Source organism: Ctenopharyngodon idella, chromosome 3, assembly GCF_019924925.1.
Source record: "Ctenopharyngodon idella isolate HZGC_01 chromosome 3, HZGC01, whole genome shotgun sequence".
In the NCBI taxonomy this organism is placed as follows: domain Eukaryota; kingdom Metazoa; phylum Chordata; class Actinopteri; order Cypriniformes; family Xenocyprididae; genus Ctenopharyngodon; species Ctenopharyngodon idella.
The window spans coordinates 51034452-51055864 of record NC_067222.1 but is presented as its reverse complement, the minus strand read 5'-3'; the positions used below and the strand labels follow the sequence as shown (position 1 = coordinate 51055864).

Here is a 21413-nt window from a genome sequence, read left to right as displayed (position 1 = left end):
TATATTTCATTTGTTTGGATGGACTGTCATTTATGAGAACCTGTTATTTAAGTGAACAGAATCCTTTAGCCATTATTTTGTTGTCTATTACATGTATAGATAGTCATTCATTAGCTGTATATTTGATGACTAGTCTATTCATGGGTTATGGTTAGACGTCTATTAGATTTTCACTGACAGCCCAAATTCATCCTTGTTTTAGCCTAGACCCATATTCACTGTTTATTAGACACAAATATGTAGTCATCTAGTAGCCGTCTAATTGATGACTAGTCTATTGTTGGGTTTTGGTTAGACGTCTATTAGATTTTCACTGACAGCCCAAATTTTGCCTCATTTTAGCCTAGACGGCTGGGCTATGTTTTGACGGCTATTAGACGTCTATTAGACATAAAATTGCTTGCTGGGAACTCTGATAGAAAGTCAGCAAATTCTTTGATAAAGTCTGTATGGTGGCCTGTATACAGTAGCCAGCACAAATGTCAACCTACATAATGTTACGTAAAGTACCATCACTTCGAAGGAATTATATTTGAAAGACTTTTGACTAATACTGTAAATATTTCTATAGATTACAGCAATCCCCTTTGCCTTTCTGACGAGGATTGTGTCGATAATCATAACCTTGAGGACTAGACTCATTTAAAGTATTCATCCAGTTTTAGCCAAGTTTCTGTCAAACACAGCACATCTAGATTATTATCTTTGATAATATCATTAACAATAAGTGATTTTGAAGAAAGGGATCTAATATTTAACAACCCAAGTTTTATCATTTGTTTAGCATTATTACCTCTATTTTTTATTTGTTGAACAACTAAAAATTTAAAAATTAAATTTTTACCATTAAATGGGTTTGGAAGTTTTTTGTTTTTACTAATTCGGGGTACAGACACAGTCTCTATTTGAAAATATCTAGGTGTAAGAGTTTCTATGTGTTGGGAGTTATCTGAATTTTCTGACTTCTGTAACGTGAGGCAGCTAGCAGACGGTCGGTTTAGCCAGTCTGTCTGCTTCCTGACCTGGACCCCAGTTTGTCATGTTTCAGCTCTAAGACTATGTGCCATATTACTAGAAAGAAGAGCAGCACCATCCCGGGAGGGATGAATACCATCTCTTTTCAACAGGTCAGGTCTGCCCCAAAAACTTTTCCAATTGTCTATGAAACCTATATTATTTTGCGGACACCACTTAGACAGCCAGCCATTGAGTGATGATAATCTGCTATCTCATCACTCCGACGAACAGGAAGGGGGCCAGAGCAAATTACTTCTCCTGACATTGTACTTGCGAGTTCACACACCTCTTTAATGTTAATTTTAGTGATTTCCGACTGGCAAAGTCGAACATCATTAGTGCCGACGTGAATAATAATCTTAGAGTATTTACAATTAGCATTAGCCAGCACTTTTTAAATTTGCTTTGATGTCAGGTGCTCTGGCTCCTGGCAAACATGTGACTATGGTGGCTGGTGTCTCTATTTTCAAGTTCCGTGTAATAGAATCGCCAATAACTAGGGCACTTTCAACAGGATTCTCAGTGGGTGCGTCACTGAGTGGGGAGAACCTGTTTGATGTTCTAATCGGAACGGAAGAGTGGTGTTTTCCACGGCTAGGCCGCCTCACCGTTAACCAAGTGCCCTGCTGCGCGGGCTCTACAGCCGGAACCGAACAACCCTGCCAACACACCCATGTGGGGCCCATAAGGGTTGGATATGGGCTGGTGAGTTAATTTTTTCCGGGGGTTCCATGGTGGCCCCATGTGGGCAAGCCCAGATGGGCTGAAGTTGGGCTTCACATGGGCAACCCAGGTTTCTCCCATCTGGGGCCCACACTACCTGGGCCCCATGTGGGCTGATCATGGGCCCCTGCTATTCTACCCATAAGGGTAATAACCATTATTATTATGGGCTAACAAATTCAGTTTTGGGACTTATTTTACAGTCAGCCCATACAGTTCTTTAACCCTGTTGTGTATTTTGTTAACTCTGTTTATTTAACTACATTTCCCATAATGCACGTTGTTACATGTGTTTTCTGGAAATGTTCCGGGGTTACCTGTCTGACACGTGAGTAAACGAAACAGTCACGTTAAGTGTGTGAGTGTGTGTGTGTCATCCTTGCCTGCATGCGCCGTTGTAATCTCCTAAAAAGATACAATAAAGTGGCGACGAGGATCTCGTTATTCCGCGTGTGTTGTGAAGATGCGGAAATGAAGCGGCTTGACGGCGAGATCGCTGAAAAACGCGAAATAATACGAGTCTGCTGCTAATCCACGTCTGGGCTGGAAAAAGGGGGAGGAAAGACAACGATTCAGATAAGTGACTGAATTGATTGTTAAACGACAGAGAACGGCAAAAATGGCATCAGTTTTTGGAAATATGGGTCCTTTTGATGAAAGCAGTGAGCAGTGGAGCTCTTACACAGAAAGATTTGAGTACTTTGTAGCAGTGAATGCTATTACTGAAGAGATAGTTGTACCCACATTTTTAAGTGTGATGGGTCCAAAGACATATACACTACTGCGTAACCTCCTGCAACCAGAAAAACCTGGAGAGAAAACTTATGATCAAATAGTGAGCACTCTTAAAGCGCATTTCTCCCCAAAGCCCTTAGTAATTGCAGAGCGATTTCGGTTCCACAGACGAAATCAGCTAGAAGGGGAAACTGTGACAGTGTTTGTAGCAGTGCTAAAAAAATTAGCTGAACACTGTGAATTTGGTGATGTACTCAACGATACACTTCGGGACAGATTGGTATGCGGACTCCGCTGCGAGGGCATACAAAAAAGGCTGTTAACCGAGAGCAACCTGACACTACAAAGAGCAATTGAGCTGAGTGTGTCTATGGAATTGGCTGCTAAGGAAGCCCAGCAATTGAGCTCAAACAGTAAAGTGTACAAGATGGAGACTGAAAAACAAACTGAAAATAAAGGCCCATGTTTCCGTTGTGGTAAGACTGGACACTCACCTGTTTCATGCTGGTTTAAGGATATGGAGTGCCGCAGCTGTAAGAAAAAGGGACACAGTAACCAGAAACCAGTATTCAGAAGGAAACAAAAGAAACGTGTATTTGCAGTCGGGCAGGAAAACAAAGAGGGTATGGACACATCTGATGAGGAATTTCTCTTGCATGTGCTCACTGTCGCAGGTGGAACCAAGGCTTATAAGGTCACAGCGCTGCTGGAAGGACAACCAGTGAAAATGGAGATCGACACTGGTGCAGCTGTGTCGCTGGTGTCGGATGCGATATACCGCGAAATACTGAGCCACCTGCCACTCAAACCACCTGATGTGGTTCTTAAAACTTATACTGGGGAATCAGTGACCATGAAAGGGCTCACCCAAGTAACAGTTGAACTGAATGGACAAACAAAAAAACTGCCATTGTATGTGGTCGTGGGTGATTACCCCTCGTTGATGGGACGTTCCTGGCTGGAGCAACTCAAGGTGGAATGGCCGGCCATACATATGATGACACCTAAAACATTGGACCTTGAAGGTGTTCTTCAAAAACACACTGAAGTTTTCAAACAGGAGTTAGGCAGCATGGAAGGAATCAAAGTGAAATTGACTGTGGAGCCGGGAAGCCAGCCAAAGTTCTTAAAGTCCCGGCCCCTGCCATATGCACTCAAACCTAAAGTAGAGGCGAGCTTAGCTGAACTTGTGAAGAATGGTGTGCTGGAACCAGTCAGTGTGAGTAAGTGGGCAACACCTATTGTTCCAGTTATAAAGAAGGATGGAGGCATAAGGATCTGCGGCGATTTTAAAGTCACTGTAAATCCAGTGTTGTCAGCAGAACAATACCCCTTGCCTCACATTAATGACCTTTTTGCTGGGCTGACAGGAGGACAAAAATTCAGCAAAATCGATCTCAACCAAGCATAACTACAGATGCATGTGGAGGAACAGTCCAGAGAACTTCTCACCATCAATACTCACAAAGGCCTATTTCGTTACAAACGCTTACCGTTCGGAATTACTTCGGCTCCATCCATTTTTCAGCGAGCGATGGATCAGATTCTTGCAGGGCTTCCAGGAGTCGTGTGTTATCTAGATGACATTCTAGTAACTGGCACGGATGAAGAGTCGCACTTACAGCACCTGGATGCTACCCTCGAGAGACTGAAAGAATACGGATTGAGAGTGCGCAAGGATAAATGTGAATTTTTCCAGTTTTCAGTTGAGTACCTAGGCCATGTTATTGATGCCTCTGGTCTGCATACATCCCCATCCAAAGTTAAGGCCATCGTAGATGCTCCAGTGCCCAAAAATGTCAGCCAGTTGCGGTCTTTCCTCGGCTTACTTAATTATTATGGGCGTTTCATCCCAAATATCGCTACGCTGCTGAAACCTCTGCACAAATTGTTGTGCCATGAGAATAATTGGAAGTGGACCTCTGAATGCCAGGAGTCATTCATAAGATCAAAGGAGACACTTTTAAGGTCAAATGCCCTCACTCATTTTGACCCTGCTCTTCCTATCCAGCTGGCCTGCGATGCTTCCCCATATGGTGTGGGAGCTGTCTTGTCCCACATCATGCCTAATGGTCAAGAGAGGCCAATCGCGTTTGCTTCCAGGAGTCTGAGCAAAGCAGAAGCAAACTATGCTCAGATTGAGCGAGAAGCATTGAGCATTTTGTTTGGAGTGCGTAAGTTCTATCAGTATATTTTCGGAAGGAAGTTCACGTTGCTGACCGATCATCGCCCACTCACTGCAATTTTTGGCCCACACCATGGCATTCCATCTCTTGCTGCTAGTAGGATGCAAAGGTGGGCTTTGTTGTTATCTGCTCACACCTATGACATCAAGTACCGGAAGTCGGAATTGCATGGGAATGCGGACGGTCTGTCCAGATTGCCTCTCACAGACAGGGTAAAGGAGGCACAGGTGGCTGAAATTTTTTACTTCAGCCAGGTGGAAAGGGCCCCAGTAACAGCTGCGCAAGTACGCAAGGGCACACGAAATGACCCTGTCCTGTCAAAAGTCATGGATATGGTCATGACAGGCAAAGGGGAGAGCGATGACCTGGAGCTAAAACCATACGTCTCTCGACGTCATGAACTTTCAGTGCAGTCAGGCTGCTTTTTGTGGGGAAGGAGAGTGATTATTCCCCCGGCTTTGCGTAAGCCAGTGCTTAAACAGCTGCATGTAGGACACTGTGGAATGGTCCGCATGAAGGAGATTGCTAGGAGCTACTTCTGGTGGCCAGGAGTGGATGGCCAAATTGAGGAAAAAGCAAGGACGTGTACCTCATGCCAGCGCATACGTAATGTACCACAACTTGCACCGCTGCACCCGTGGGAGTATCCTGAAAAACCGTGGCATCGCATTCATGTTGATTTTGCAGGCCCAGTCGAGGACAAAATGCTGTTAGTGGTCATGGATGCACACAGTAAGTGGCCTGAGGTGGCCATTATGAAATCTACCTCAGCTGAGAAGACAATTGAGAAACTGGGAGAATTTTTCAGTAGATTTGGATCACCAGTGCAGCTTGTCTCAGATAATGGCCCCCAATTTACATCCCACGAGATGGCCACATTTCTACTAGCAAATGGTGTACAACATATCACGTCATCACCCTACCATCCTGCAACAAATGGGTTAGCAGAAAGGTTTGTCCAAACCATGAAACATGCCTTGAAAGCTTCTCTCGGGCAGGGCACATTTCATCAACGCCTTCATAGCTTCTTGCTGTGCTATCGCAGTACTCCGCACGCGACTACCAAAGTGTCGCCAGCGTATTTGTTGTTCAACAGAGAGCTCAGAACAAGCTTTGAGCTGCTTAAACCAGCAACACTCAAAGAAACTGTCTTGCGGCAACAAAAGAGTCAGGTACAGCGAAGGAACCTGCGAGCCAAGGACAGAACCTTTTCAATAGGCTCACCAGTGCTGGCCCGGAACTATGGCAGTGGTCCGAAATGGGTTCCGGCTACTGTGGAGGCCCAGACGGGCCCAGTGTCGTATAAGGTCAAGACTGCTGGCAATCTTTCCTGGAGGAGACACACTGATCAGTTGCTGGGTGGAGCCAGCACAGTCACAGATCTTCCTGAATTTACTGATGTCACCGAGCAAATAGATGACAGTTTGCCAACTTCAGTAGTACCCACCACTGAGCCTATCATGACCTCAAATTGTCCATTTGTTAAGGAATCATCGTCACCAGTTGTTCCGACAGAAAATGGAAACTCAATAGGTCGCCGGTATCCAGTAAGGGAGCGGCGTCCACCTCAGCGTTTATTGGATTACACTTAGTTAGGGGCTATCCTTATTGCTTCGGGGCAGAATAATCCCCTAAGGGTAAGCTAGGGTCTGAGGTAGTCTACCCTCATTCCCAGGGAAATAGTTGTGTTATTTTATATAAAAAAATTCAACATGAAAGACTCAATGTTCTGAGTTAAAAGAAAAAAAAAAAAAAGAGATGTCTATGTTTATAGATATGTTGAAAAGGGAAATTGAATTTTATAAATTCATGACTTCAGTTGGCACAGTTTAATTTGTAATCTTTGTGTTATACCTCAAAGAGTAAGAGGGGAGGAAATGTTGTGTATTTTGTTAACTTTGTTTATTTAACTACATTTCCCATAATGCACGTTGTTACATGTGTTTTCCGGAAATGTTCCGGGGTTACCTGTCTGACACATGTGAGTAAACGAAACAGTCACGTTAAGTGTGTGTGTGTGTCATCCTTGCCTGCATGCGCCGTTATAATCTCCTAAAAAGATACAATAAACCCGTGTTCATATTTTTTTACACAGCCAATATTACCGGGTCTGGTGGACCCACCACATTATTAGGCTTTTAAATCAATACAGCCATAACAATTCATGTAAAAAATACTTAACAGATGTTTACTTTAGCTCAATTACCAATGATATATACATCATGGTTCATATACGCCATTTACCCCTGTGAGATTGCATTTATGATCGTTTTTGTTTTTTTGTGAGAAACCAAGGAAATTCAATTAAAAAAAAAAAAAAAAAAAATAGAAAAGATTTTATCATTATTAGTGATTATTTCTTAGAACTTAATCAGAATAGGTGAAAGTGCTTGAAATGTAACAATTTTGTAACTTTGTGTGGGAATAGCAGGTGCAGATAGACAACATTCCCGCACACAGACACCTACACTCAGACATGCACACATACACGTGCACAGACACACCGATGCACAGACACTTGGATACACACACACACACACACAGCAGGCCCAGTTAGGAGGACACAGTTAAGTTTCATAGCACCTACAATTATTACACTCAGGTCCAGTAGACCCGAACACCTCATACGTAATAGGTGTGTGTGTGGGGGGGGGTATTTATTTATAATAAATAGCATATTTTTTCTTTTAGCAACCTTTAAAACGGGTCCCACAGACCCAAACACCTTGGGTTAAACAAGCTACAATAACAACAAGACCAGTAATACAATTAATTACCTTTTTATTTAAGTAAAATTAAGAAAAACATTAAGAAAACTCTCATTAAGAAAACTTTTGCTCAGTGTTCCCTCACTGTTATAGACAGGATTAGCTACTTTTCACCTCAAATGAACCTGAAGCCTGAAGTCCATGTTGAGGGGTTGCCTGTCGGGCCTGTCTATTACCCCCCGGTCCCTAGCACCAATGATCCACTTGGAGACCGCCTTCTCTGCATCTTTACGGGTGATTTGGCTGGTCATGGCATTTTTCTTTAAGCCTCCTGCAAGAAACAAATATAACAGTCACTTACTTTATATGTGCCCACACAACTCTCAGCCAGGACTATAAAGACAACTATGTAAAGAAAAGTGCTATATAAATTAAGATTATTGGGCAATTCCATGCAAAGGTCATCTTTACCATGAAAAAAAAAAAAAAAAAGTTTTTACCAAAAGAACAAAACCTTTTTTAAATTATCCATTTAGGTCTGTATTATACTGCATTAATGTGCTCTAACAGAAATTTTAAGAAAATTGCCATGTTTATCCACAATATATGAGGTAAGCAACAATGCTTAAATTAAATTTTCAACCAACCATATTTCATGCTTTCAAAAAGGGATCAAAGACCCCCCTTTTTTAAACTTTATTTTAACAGTAAGCATTGTGTAGAAAGACAGAGGCATGCCTGAGAAATAAATACACTCATTTTGTCATAACAGCACTGCCTGTTGAATTTATAAGGGCGGGAATAAAGAGGGCAGGACGCTTCAGTGCTCTGTCACGTCCGTAACGTTTTAACAATTAAGTTTATGTCATATAACAATTATAAATGCAAATAACTTGAAACTTTATATGCAAAGCTAAATTATGTTTATGCTTATTAGGATCAACAATTCATTTCACTACGTTGCTCTGAACAACCATAATAAGCGTTACGGACGTGACCGTTACGGGCACTTCATATTAAATCCTATGACTTTGCTTCTTTATTGCTGTGATCTGTTTCAGGCTTACCGTATATCAGAACATATCCAATAGTCACAACACTCTTTGTGCTTTGTTAGTTTTAATATGAAAAAGGTTCAACTTTCAAATTCAGTCAATTTTATAACAAAATTTAAACAATAGATGTCGCTCTTTAATAGCCTATAGCCTACGGAGCGTGACAGATTAGCTACTGCAGCGCCTCAGATCAAGCGGATCAGCCGCACATGAACCGATCTTCTCTTCCTCTTGCCAGTTACAGAACAAAATATGAACATCAAAAGGTATATGATACAGTACAACTTATAGAAGAGCATTGTGTCTCATAGGACACTTCCCTCAGATGTCGTGTTTTTACCTATTGGTTAAAAAATGAATATCCTATTGATCACAATCCACGCGATCAAGCTGATAAAATAAAAATAATAAGATTGCAATAATTTTGACTTGAAATAAAGTTTGATCATTTTGACTCAAGACTCTGCTCTAAACTGTGAAAACTAGCCGAAATCCGTGTGATCATTTAGACGAAACATAAAACTGACATGTTTGCGACTGTAGCCTATGTCAATCGGTTCACCTGACTGTGGGGAAAACATGCGATTTTAAACTGCTTTATGATAAACATTAATATTTGTCAATGTATTTTAGAAAGCAGTTCTGTAAGAAGGAAAATCATGGTCTCTGAATTGATTCTTGAACAACGCACACACTTTGTCAACACGAGAAATAGGTCTAATCCATTACCTTTTGCAATACAGAGTATAAAGTTTAGTAAAAAGTTGATAAATTGTGCAGTCTTACCATACTGGTATCCCAGATTTCAATATTTGGTAGATTAAATGCCTGCTTGAGGTCTCTGTGAAAGTTTTAAAGCAGTTTTAAAGCAGTCTTCTGTGCCGCTTTCAGACCGGTCACATCCATAACGGAAAACTGTCACATCCGTAACGTTGTTTTTTCCTCATTTATGCAAACACGAAAAAAGAAATAAAATTATTATTTTATGCTCTGAGGAGAGCCAACCCTTCTTCATTCGGTGGGCAGTATTACTTTTGGTTCACGCAGTGTAATTCACAGAATTCTTAAAAAATATGTTGTCACCCAAAACTTGGTGACTTTTTTTGTCACGTCCGTCACGCTGTTTATTTCCCTCATCTAAAATATAAAGCAATTGTATAGACTGACATTTTTCTAATGTCTGGACTCCTTTAGTAAGGGATTATGAATATATACAGTGGGTACGGAAAGTATTCAGACCCCCTTAAATTTTTCACTCTGTTATATTGCAGCCATTTGCTAAAATCATTTAAGTTCATTTTTTTTTCTCATTAATGTACACACAGCACCCCATATTGACAGAAAAACACAGAATTGTTGACATTTTTGCAGATTTATTAAAAAAAGAAAAACTGAAATATCACATGGTCCTAAGTATTCAGACCCTTTGCTGTGACACTCATATATTTAACTCAGGTGCTGTCCATTTCTTCTGATCATCCTTGAGATGGTTCTGCACCTTCATTTGAGTCCAGCTGTGTTTGATTATACTGATTGGACTTGATTAGGAAAGCCACACACCTGTCTATATAAGACCTTACAGCTCACAGTGCATGTCAGAGCAAATGAGAATCATGAGGTCAAAGGAACTGCCTGAAGAGCTCAGAGACAGAATTGTGGCAAGGCACAGATCTGGCCAAGGTTACAAAAAAAATTCTGCTGCACTTAAGGTTCCTAAGAGCACAGTGGCCTCCATAATCCTTAAATGGAAGACGTTTGGGACGACCAGAACCTTCCTAGAGCTGGCCGTCCGGCCAAACTGAGCTATCGGGGGAGAAGAGCCTTGGTGAGAGAGGTAAAGAAGAACCCAAAGATCACTGTGGCTGAGCTCCAGAGATGCAATCGGGAGATGGGAGAAAGTTGTAGAAAGTCAACCATCACTGCAGCCCTCCACCAGTCGGGGCTTTATGGCAGAGTGGCCCGACGGAAGCCTCTCCTCAGTGCAAGACACATGAAAGCCCGCATGGAGGACTCCAAGATGGTGAGAAATAAGATTCTCTGGTCTGATGAGACCAAGATAGAACTTTTTGGCCTTAATTCTAAGCGGTATGTGTGGAGAAAACCAGGCACTGCTCATCACCTGTCCAATACAGTCCCAACAGTGAAGCATGGTGGTGGCAGCATCATGCTGTGGGGGTGTTTTTCAGCTGCAGGGACAGGACGACTGGTTGCAATCGAGGGAAAGATGAATGCGGCCAAGTACAGGGATATCTTGGATATCCTTCTCCAGAGTGCTCAGGACCTCAGACTGGTCCAAAGGTTTACCTTCCAACAAGACAATGACCCTAAGCACACAGCTAAAATAACGAAGGAGTGGCTTCACAACAACTCCGTGACTGTTCTTGAATGGCCCAGCCATAGCCCTGACTTAAACCCAATTGAGCATCTCTGGAGAGACCTAAAAATGGCTGTCCACCAACGTTTACCATCCAACCTGACAGAACTGGAGAGGATCTGCAAGGAGGAATGGCAGAGGATCCCCAAATCCAGGTGTGAAAAACTTGTTGCATCTTTCCCAAAAAGACTCATGGCTGTATTAGATCAAAAGGGTGCTTCTACTAAATACTGAGCAAAGGGTCTGAATACTTAGGACCATGTGATATTTCAGTTTTTCTTTTTTAATAAATCTGCAAAAATGTCAACAATTCTGTGTTTTTCTGTCAATATGGGGTGCTGTGTGTACATTAATGAGGAAAAAAAATTAACTTAAATGATTTTAGCAAATGGCTGCAATATAACAAAGAGTGAAAAATTTAAGGGGGTCTGAATACTTTCCGTACCCACTGTATATCAGACACCTGAAACTGGATCCATGCATTCTCTCCCAATTATATAGAATTTTTGCAGAATTATAAGATATTGGAATGAGGGAAGTGGAAATATGAATATATATCATATATCATATTTTAAAAATTTATGGGGGAAAGTGTGTCACGATTAGTAATGTTTATATATTCATTGTTTGTGGAAGCAGCAGAATAAAAACATTATTATATTACATTATTATATTATATTGCGGATCATAACGAATCACATCAGCCATACATATTGTTTATATTGTGATATCTCAATATAATAATGTATTGTTAAACCCCTAGTACTTACTGGAAATTAGGTTTTGCAGTGTTTGGAAATGGGGGTTTGTTGCTCTGAATAAGGTTGCATGCTTTGTCAACGTGTCCTGATGGACTGGCGGTAGAATTTTTGTTTGGCATACCAGAGGTTCTGGGTTCTAATCCACCCTCGTATCATTTATTTTATTTTTTTCTCATTAAAACCAAAGATGTTCATCAGTGAATGTATATCAAGTGTAGGGACACGTTTATGTGTATTTTGTTTAGTGATTTTACCTGAATGAATAGTGTCTCCGTGACAGTGCACAAGCGCCAAGAGAACACTGTTGCGCCACCAATAACAATTCAACATCTGTGCCGTGAGAAAAAGTGGTGGGGACAAAATCGACCCTGGCAAAAAGTGGTGGGGACATGATTAAACCAATAATAGTTAATTAATTGGCAGAGCATTGCACTGCCTGTGCACAGCTAATCATAAGGTGTGTGCTCGACTTGATCAGTTTCTGACTTAAGCAGTGTGTGCCATCAAAGTACCGCGGGAGCGATTCACGAACAGTCGTCACAGTTTCTCCAGGGCGGCTGCACGAGCTCTGACGACGACCACAGTTAATCCGTGCGTTTCATGTTTATTCTGACACGTTCAGTTCCGCTAATGCTCACAAAACTGTGCTTTTACTAAAAACTCTATTCATTTAACATTAATGCCATAGCATATTGTCGAGCCATTTAATAAAACTGATACATGAAAGTGGGCAAAAGAGGCACATTATTATCACTTTTCCAACATTATTCTTAAAATAATGTAAATTATGTTTTCAACAATAGCTGTAGGTTTTTTGGCCTTGATGAGCGTGAGACTCCCAGTCTGCGGTTGTGTCCCAGAGAGAATTAAATAATTTGTGAATCTTTGTAAATATTCGTGGCTTTGAAGCTGCACTGAAACAGCTGTCTGGAGTCCATTGAAGTCCACTATAAGGAGAATAATCCTGGAATGTTTTCATCAAAAATCTTCATTTCTTTTTGACTGAAGAAAGACATGAACATCTTGAATGACGGGGGTGAGTAAATTATCAGGAAAATTTTATTTGAAAGTGAACTAATCCTTTAATACCTGCAAGGCATTTCTGCCTGTTGCACCTCCGCCGGTGCCAATGGGCCACAAGGTCATCAGCTGGAAGCCACCCATCACAGATGTTTCGCCCCATTAATCTCAGAACATCTGGGTGGTGGGGCAGCGGAAGGGGCGTCTCCCTACCGCTCCCTGTGGCTGGCCCAATGATCCTTAGTTTCCCCACCTGGGGTCTTTCCTTCTGAGGCATAACCAGAATCTCTCTTTCTCTGCCTCCTCAGCCAGTTCCCTGAGTGCCGCCTTTTGCTTCGATCCAGTAATTCCAAACCTCTTCAGTAGCTGTTGGGTGGATTTACCAACAAAGCCTCTGCATCCTACTTCAACAGGGAAGATACATGATTTCCACCCTTTTTCGGTACAATCTTCCACCAGTTCATTGTATTTCTTTTTTCTCTCGAATGCTGACTCTATCATCTCTTCCCATGATTCTGTGAGCTCTGCCATGATTACTCTTGATTACTCATGATTACATATTCTTGTACAGTTAATTAAAATAAAGATTAGACTAAATTCAACCTTTAAGATTTGTGCTCCATGCCATGGCGTAGGGGTATGAGGACATAACCTCCAGATTCTCGTGGAAGGCAGGCCACCTTGCGGAGGAGATCTTTTTGAAGAAGTAGTCTTCTTGTCATCCTGCCCTGCCCATTTTCTGAGCACACTATATTCAGAAGATGGGAACTGCATGGTTGATGAAACAGTGTTGACGTGTGGCGCTGGTTCAGAATTTCACAATCCAAAGTTCCGTCTGCATTTTTTTCTCGAATGAAAGCAAAGCTTTCATCTCTCAAGAGAAAACAACAGTCTGTGTCTTTCACGGAGGCAAACACAGGCTGTATGTCAGGTTGTGTTTTGCTCTTGTTCACTTTTGCATGTTCAATTTCTGACAAACGCCTGGTGACTTGTTCAACGGGACTTTTTCCATTCCTCACCCATTTTTTAGTTTGCTGCTGGAAATTCTCAAAAGCAAAACAGCTAATCTCATTGTGATTCTTGATACATTTCATGCTCTTGCTGGCGCGTCACAGATCAGAGCTTCAGTATTGACGGTGTAAGTCTGGTCTTGATAACTAAGTCCATTGTCCTTCAGATGCTTATACTCATTCCCCTAGTGAAAAAAGTATACTTTATTGTATTTTAAATATATTCCCTTTTTCTATAGTACATTGCAAATATACTAACAAATATATAAAAAGTATATTAGCATCCTATTTTCAGAATACAACTTTTAACACACTTTAAAATAATTGTACTTTAGTATATTTTCTAAAAAATCGATTTTAGTAAAATATACTTAAAGTGCAAGTTCAGTTTATTTTTTAAAAGTGTATTTATTTGCACTTTATAAAAACATATTTGAGGTATATTTTAACTGTGTGCTGAAAATGATCATTGTAACAATGCACTGGAAGTGTATTTAAAAAATACATTATTTAATAGTTTGAAGTGTAGTGTATTTACTTATTCATCCTTAGAATTCATTTTATTACTTGTGCTTATTTATTTCAGTATGACTAATGCATTAAAAGCCCGTTTTTTTACATGCAGCGTAGCCTACAATTTCCAAATATGAGTAAATATATTTATTAAGTTCAAGTTTATTTAAGTTGAGGCTCAGGCAATCTACATTAGTGCAATACAGTATAAGTGTAATATAATACAGACAAAATACAATTGAGAGAGAGAGAGAAGGAAAAAAAAAATAATTTAAATGATCTGTGAATATAAATATAAGCAAAACAAATATAAGTTTGTATATTTGTTCTGTATTTTTAAAGTGCATATGTTCTTTGTGAAGGAAAATAACAGTCATCATGAGGTCTATATGTTGTATACATGTGTCATATATATGTCGTATATCCGGCACCTGCTGGTTCCTGCTACTCCCCACCAGAGGTCGCTGGTTCACCATTTCATTGCACACACAGTTATACATCACTCTGGACTACATTTCCCAGAATCCCTCATCTAGGAACCAATCACACACTCACACTCGTTTCCCATCAGTGACCCTTTATAAGCTGCACTCACACACACACTCATTGCTGAGTATTGTTTAGCCTTTATCCCACCTTGTCTCCATGTCTCATTGTCCTTGCCTTGCCTTGCCTTGCCTTTGTTTTGACCCTGGACTGTTTTCCTTGTTTGATGATCGCTTGCTGCCTACCTTGACCATTGCCTGTGTTTGGTAAAGGGGAATGTATCACTCCTGCAGGATTTATTATGTACTTATAGGATTCCTGTAGGTATGTCCACTGACTTCTTGTAGGGATGCAAAACAACCTACAGAAATTATAAGATACCTGTGGGATATAAAATTCATGGTTTGGCTGGAATGTTAATGTTTATTTCTGATATGAACCTCATTAATAGTTGTTATATTAACTACATTATTAATAAATGTTGTTACATTACAAAGGATTTTTCAAATAATGATATACACAGCATGTTACGGTATTACATAAAATATTTATTTATTCAACTGGCCCAAATACATTTTCCAAAATTCAAGAATGCATACTATCAGCATAAACAAACAATCCAAAATATATATAAAATATACTAAAATAGCTATTTATCTCATTGTACATATATAAAACTGAGATCAGTAAACATTTATAAAAACTGAGCTATTATTGTAAAACAATATTTATCATTGTACAAATATAAAACAGAGATCAGTGTACATAAAAACTGAGCTATTTATCACTGTACATGTGTTAACTGCAGATGTTTAAGAATGTTCAAAATAATCATGTTAAAGTGTATATATATACTTGACAAAAATAGAATAGTAATTAATCGACTCCATTTGTTGGGTTGAATGCAAAGTAAATTCTGTACAAGCCCCACATCCTTTAAGTACACACAGTTGTTCTAATCTCATTGCAGTTGATTCATTTAACATCAGTTGAAATATAATTTTCCCTAACTATCCCAGAGAAAGCAGTTCCTGTTTGTCTATCTTTAACCATATTGAACTTGGCTGTAATAACTGGATCAATAAAGGCAAAACTTTTATCAAAACCCACATCAACAAATGATCTCACCAATGCCATTGTGCCTTGTTCTGTTACAACTGCATGGTTGATCCTTCTTGACAGTGTTGTGCTTGTCTTTGAACGAATCCTGTTTCCATTAATTATAGCTCTTCAATAAAAAAATGCACATTGGTGAACATCAATGTCCTGTTAATGCCTCTCTAGGTGTTGGCATTCTTACTGTTGGTAAGCCCAGAAAGATTATGTTTGTCTTTTTTACACAGTTTGTGGCAAGTCTATACCCACGTAGCATACGGTCAACAAAATCTGTGCTTGTTTTTTAACACTCTTATCGTAAACAGTAGATAGAAGCCGGGGAATACTTAGAAAAAGAGAAAAGCTATTGGCTATTTGTTCTGTAACTGCCTGGGTGCCATGGAAGAGCTTTTGCAAGTTACCATTGTGGCTTTCAAAAATAAATGCACTTTGGCACCATAGTGGACCCCAGTTTCGTACTGACTGTGCTGCATGCTGTAAAATGTGCGCATTAAAACTAGCATGACATTTGCCATACAGTCTCTCAAAGCGGCTCACAAAAGTTTTTAACAGGTTTTCAGCTACATCTATGTCATGAGAACTCATGTCATCTTTTAATAGTAAGTACGTTGCGTGGAGGTCTTGTAATATTAACTGGCGGCTTGATTTGAAGTAGTAGTTTATCAATGGTGATTATCTCTCTCCCCAAATACCATCTCTCTCCATGATATTTTGAGTCAAACCATAAAGTTGTTAATTGCCGACTGACACCCAGTAAAATGCCATGCATATAGTCAAAAGCAAAGCCCAGAATTATATTGAAAAATGTTAAAAGCATTAAAGGGGATGGCCCTTTGACTCCCTTAACACATGTGCCTGTTTCGACTGCTGTTTTAACATCATCAAAATGTTGGCTGTGGGTACGTGGTCTCACATCTCTTGTTTGCGACACATACACCCTAGTGAATCCATTTCCTTTAGCTGCTACTTCTCCCTTCTCGTAACACCAGTTGCATCCATATTCACCATTAAATTGCTTAGTGTTTTGGACAGAGCAGCGAGCCACCGAGTCACATACACAGACAAGATTAAACACATACATCTGTGTACTTTGTCCTGTGTGCTGTACTGTTAGACCTGAATGCACTCATCAACAAACGACTGCAAAAAGAAATTCATTTTAGGCTTAGAAGCACCAAACCACAAACCAGCCAGGAGCACATGCCTACTTCTCATATCTGGGGAAAGTTCATTAATTACTACTTGGATACATTGGTTACATTTCTTAACATAGTTAACTGTAGGTAAATATGTTACCGTGGAAACATTAAGCAACAATGAAGTTAACGGTTTTGTGTTGCTATTCAGACAAATGATTAAATCTATCTATCTATCTATCTATATGTGTTTCTATCTATCTATCTGTGTTTAAAATTGTAATATTTTTGCCATTATAGACAAAATGTGAGCATTAATTGAATGGACTGAAATGGCTGAAACGACTGAATCAGATGGAGTCAGAGAAAAGGCAGAAAGAAGTGTGCAAGCTGCCTGAAAAAAGAACAATAGAAAGAAAAAGAATATTTAGTCTAGAAAACACCCCATCATCAAGTCCAGATCAAGTCCAGAAGAGATTTAAAAGAGTAAAACTTATTGATAAATTATATTAACATCTTTTACTGTTATTTTTGTGTATCATGTGTTTTTGCTGTTATGTGACTTTAATTTTGTTTCTCAACTTAGGTGGAAAAAACACAAAATGACACACTATTGCTTAAGATAATAGAAGAAAAAAACAAAGAAAATGAAAAATTAAATGATTTGAGAAAAGAAATCAAAGCTTTGAGAATAGAGAATCAGCAACTAAAGGCTCTGAACTTTAAATTGCAAAATGGTAAGCTATTTATATACATGGTCATATAGTTTTTGCTATGAATGAAGGAGTTTATTTAAACATTGTTCTTCTTTATGTAGAGATTATTAACAGATTTGGAGAGTTGCTGCCTAACAGTGTAAACAAGCATGCTGTGCCAACCTCTGTAACAAGTGCAGCTTGCAGTGCTGCCCTTCAACCAGCCGACTCTTCACATCTCAGCTCTTCTGAACTTGACCATGTGACAATACTATTTTTAGATTTTCTTTTCACACCATTTAAATAAGTCAATTCAGTTTGTGTGTGTGTGTGTCTACTTAACCATATTTTGGGGACAATTTTGTACCCAGAAGTGATCAAAACCTGACAAAATCTCCACAACCTCCCTTTAGGGACGTCCTCATTTGTAAAACTGGTTTAAAATAAAGTAATTAAAGTTTTTTTTTTCAAATGTAAAAATGCAGAAAGTTTCCTGTGATGGGTAGGTTTAGGAGTAGGCATGTGGTAGAGGAGGCACATCATGGTCAGCCATGGTTAAGGATTTTGACTGTGGCTGTTTTTGGAAGGAGGATGTTGGCTATCCACAGCCTTTCAGGAAAAATTGGAAATGCCAACAAAGAATCCCAACCCAAGCCTCCTTTGGACCCCACAAAAGTGGAACTCATTATAGGTATAAAAGTGTTAAAGGTTTTTAAGCATATATGCTCTCATAACAAGTATCTGACACTAAACTTTATTTACATTTCTTTTTCAGACACTGTTCTGAAGAAATTTCCGTCAACTCCACGAAAGTTTATTTGGGCTGCTTTACGAGAAAAAATGAATGATGAACAAACTCCTCACCAGGTTTTTACATGCAATTTTTTAGATTTTAAGTATTATTTATTACACATTTTGTTTCACATATGAACTAATCTGTAAGATGATCATTTTTATAATTGCAGTAGACCTTTTATTTTAGTATTTATGTATGTTTTGTATACTTATATTTCTCAGGCAGCATAAGAAGGACACTTTTACACTGCAACACTGAGTGGTGAAGTACATATAAGAGGTGAGGGCAAATTCATTAGAACATATGCATGTAATTATATTTATAAATGTTTTATTAGCTAAGTTAAGGCAAAAATGTCTTTTTTTTCTAGAGGCCAGAGTTATCGGTTTCTCCAGAGTGAAGGGCCACATTCTGTTCAGAGTTCATTTTCTTCACACTTATAATAAATAATTAATAATTAACATCTTCTGAAGTTGTTTTTAATTTTTTGTTGGTATTTAAATTTGAGACACATAACATTGCTTTTTTGAAAGTGATTTTTTATACATCAGGGCCTGCATCCCTTCAGCAGTCCAACAGGATGAGTATACATAATAGTTCATTAGAATTCCTGCACAAGTCCAATAGGAACTGATACTATTGCACTATAATGCTTGGTTTCCTGTAGGCTTAGATTCCTGAAGGAGTCCTGCATGATTCCTGAAGGATTCCTGAAGGAGTCCTGCATGATTCCTGTAGGATTCCTGAAGGAGTCCTGCATGGTTCTTGTAGGATTCCCCAGGATTTTTCCTGCAGGATTTTTTTGTAAGGGTTGCGCGCAATGTTGACTATATAGACAGCATTCAAATCATATATTAATATAATAATTTCTTAATTTCGTCCTTATTTTATCATTCTTAATTAAAATCCATATGTGAAAATTCCAGGTTGCAATGGTAGCGCAGGTTGTTTACACATTTAACTCGTGGCCATGAGAAATAGATGTCGTTCCCTCAACATAATGAAGTCGTGGCCACGAGAAAAAAATATCGTTCCCTCACCATATGATCTCGAGGCCACGACTTTACATCGCGTGGCCACGACATAAGGATGTCGTTACCTCGACAAAATAATCTCGTGACCACGACTTACTATCACGTTCCCACGAATTAATATCTCGTGACCACAACATATTATCACGTTCCCACGAGTTTATATGTTGTGGCCACGACAAAACTAAGTGAACCGAACATGTCCCCTCCCGGTCACCGTACTAGACAGACTGGGCACACTAAGTTTTTTTTTTTTTTTTTTGCCTCGAATGGGCCGCGCCCGCGTGAACAATTCGTCTGGGCTTACGGAGGATACAGACTACGTAAATTTTCTTTAATTCATTCTTCACATATATTTACATTGCAACGGGCCGGCCCACATTGTCCAGTGGCCCACCGGGAAAACTCTCGGTACTCCCAATGGCCAGTCCGCCCCTGATTATTTTGTCAGAGTAGATATTGCCTTCAATGGAGCAGCGCAGGTAGGTTAAAATATCTGTCTAATTTGCTAGCAGCTAGCTAGTTAATGTTAATTGATTATAAAACTGTCATTTTCTTGGCTAGGAGTTAATATTTTGCTATCTTCCTTACTCGTCTTTGGATATTTGCGTTTTAACGCGAGTTCGACCATCATTTGACCGCAGGGTGTCAAAGCCGGGAAAACAAAGCTAGAACGCAGTAACATCACTTACTGTGGTTTGCCTTGGTACTAGCTTCGATTTTGTAGTTACTGCAATTTTGACACCCTCGTTTCTCAGAAATGGGACAAATTTGAACCAGGAGACTTTGTCACAAGACAGAACAGATGTCACAAAGCCCATTTCAAGCCTTAAAGGTGCCCTAGAATTGAAAATTGAATTTACCTTGGCATAGTTGAATAACAAGAGTTCAGTACATGGAAATGACATACAGTGAGTCTCAAACACCATTGTTTCCTCCTTCTTATGTAAATTAGATTTTTGCAAAAGACCTCTGAAGAACAGGCGAATCTCAACACAACACCGACTGTGACGCAACAGTCGGGATCATTAATATGTACGCCCCCAATATTTGCATATACCAGCCCATGTTCAAGGCATTAGACAAGGGCAGGACGTCTGGATGTGCACAGCAGAATCATCAGACTATGCAGGTAAGCAAGCAAGGACAACAGCGAAAAATGGCAGATGGAGCAATAATAACTGACATGATCCATGATATCATGATATTTTTAATGATATTTGTAAACTGTCTTTCTAAATGTTTCGTCAGCATGTTGCTAATGTACTGTTAAACGTGGTTAAAGTTACCATCGTTTCTTATTGTATTCACGGAGATCAGAGTCATGTCGTTATTTTTATTATTAAACAATTGCAATCTGTATAATTCATAAACACAACTTCATTCTTTATAAATCTCTCCAACAGTGTGTAATGTTAGCTTTAGCCACGGAGCACAATTAAACTCATTCAGAATCAAATGTAAACATCCAAATAAATACTATACTTACATGATCTGATATGCTGCATGATGAACACTTTGTAAAGATCCATTTTGAGGGTTATATTAGCTGTGTGAACTTTGTTTATGCAATGTATTATAGAGTCGCGAGCATTTAAAGGGGACGCGTGCTGAATCGGCGCATATTTAATGATGCCCCAAAATAGGCAGTTAAAAAATTGAATAATAAAAAATCTATGGGGTATTTTGAGCTGAAACTTCACAGACACATTCAGAGGACACCTTAGACTTATATTACATCTTGTGAAAAAGGGTTCTAGGGCACCTTTAAACAATTTTGATCAAATGTGTAGATGTGTAGATTGCCTTTGGACGGCAGTATAGCGTTTTAACGTGTTTAACTCTCAATAGAATTCAAATGGATCGCACATTTTATCATCAGTGTCACGATAGGAATGGCTCGTGGAAATCTTATCACACTTTTGGAGATGAGGCCTATGCATAAATAAAACCAGTGTCGCTAAAGTTTTGATTGATGTCGATTGTAATGAAGGTAATTACAGTGACATACAGGAGTCGTACATTAAGCATGAGCAAGTCAGTTATTGATG

The 21413-nt window shown here is 39.4% G+C and overlaps 1 protein-coding gene across 1 annotated transcript in view; it reads left to right on the top strand.

Moving 5' to 3' along the window:
* LOC127508724 (NACHT, LRR and PYD domains-containing protein 12-like) overlaps nucleotides 1–21413 on the top strand; it is a 506035-nt gene that overhangs the window by 192355 nt on the left and 292267 nt on the right. The window lies entirely within an intron of this gene.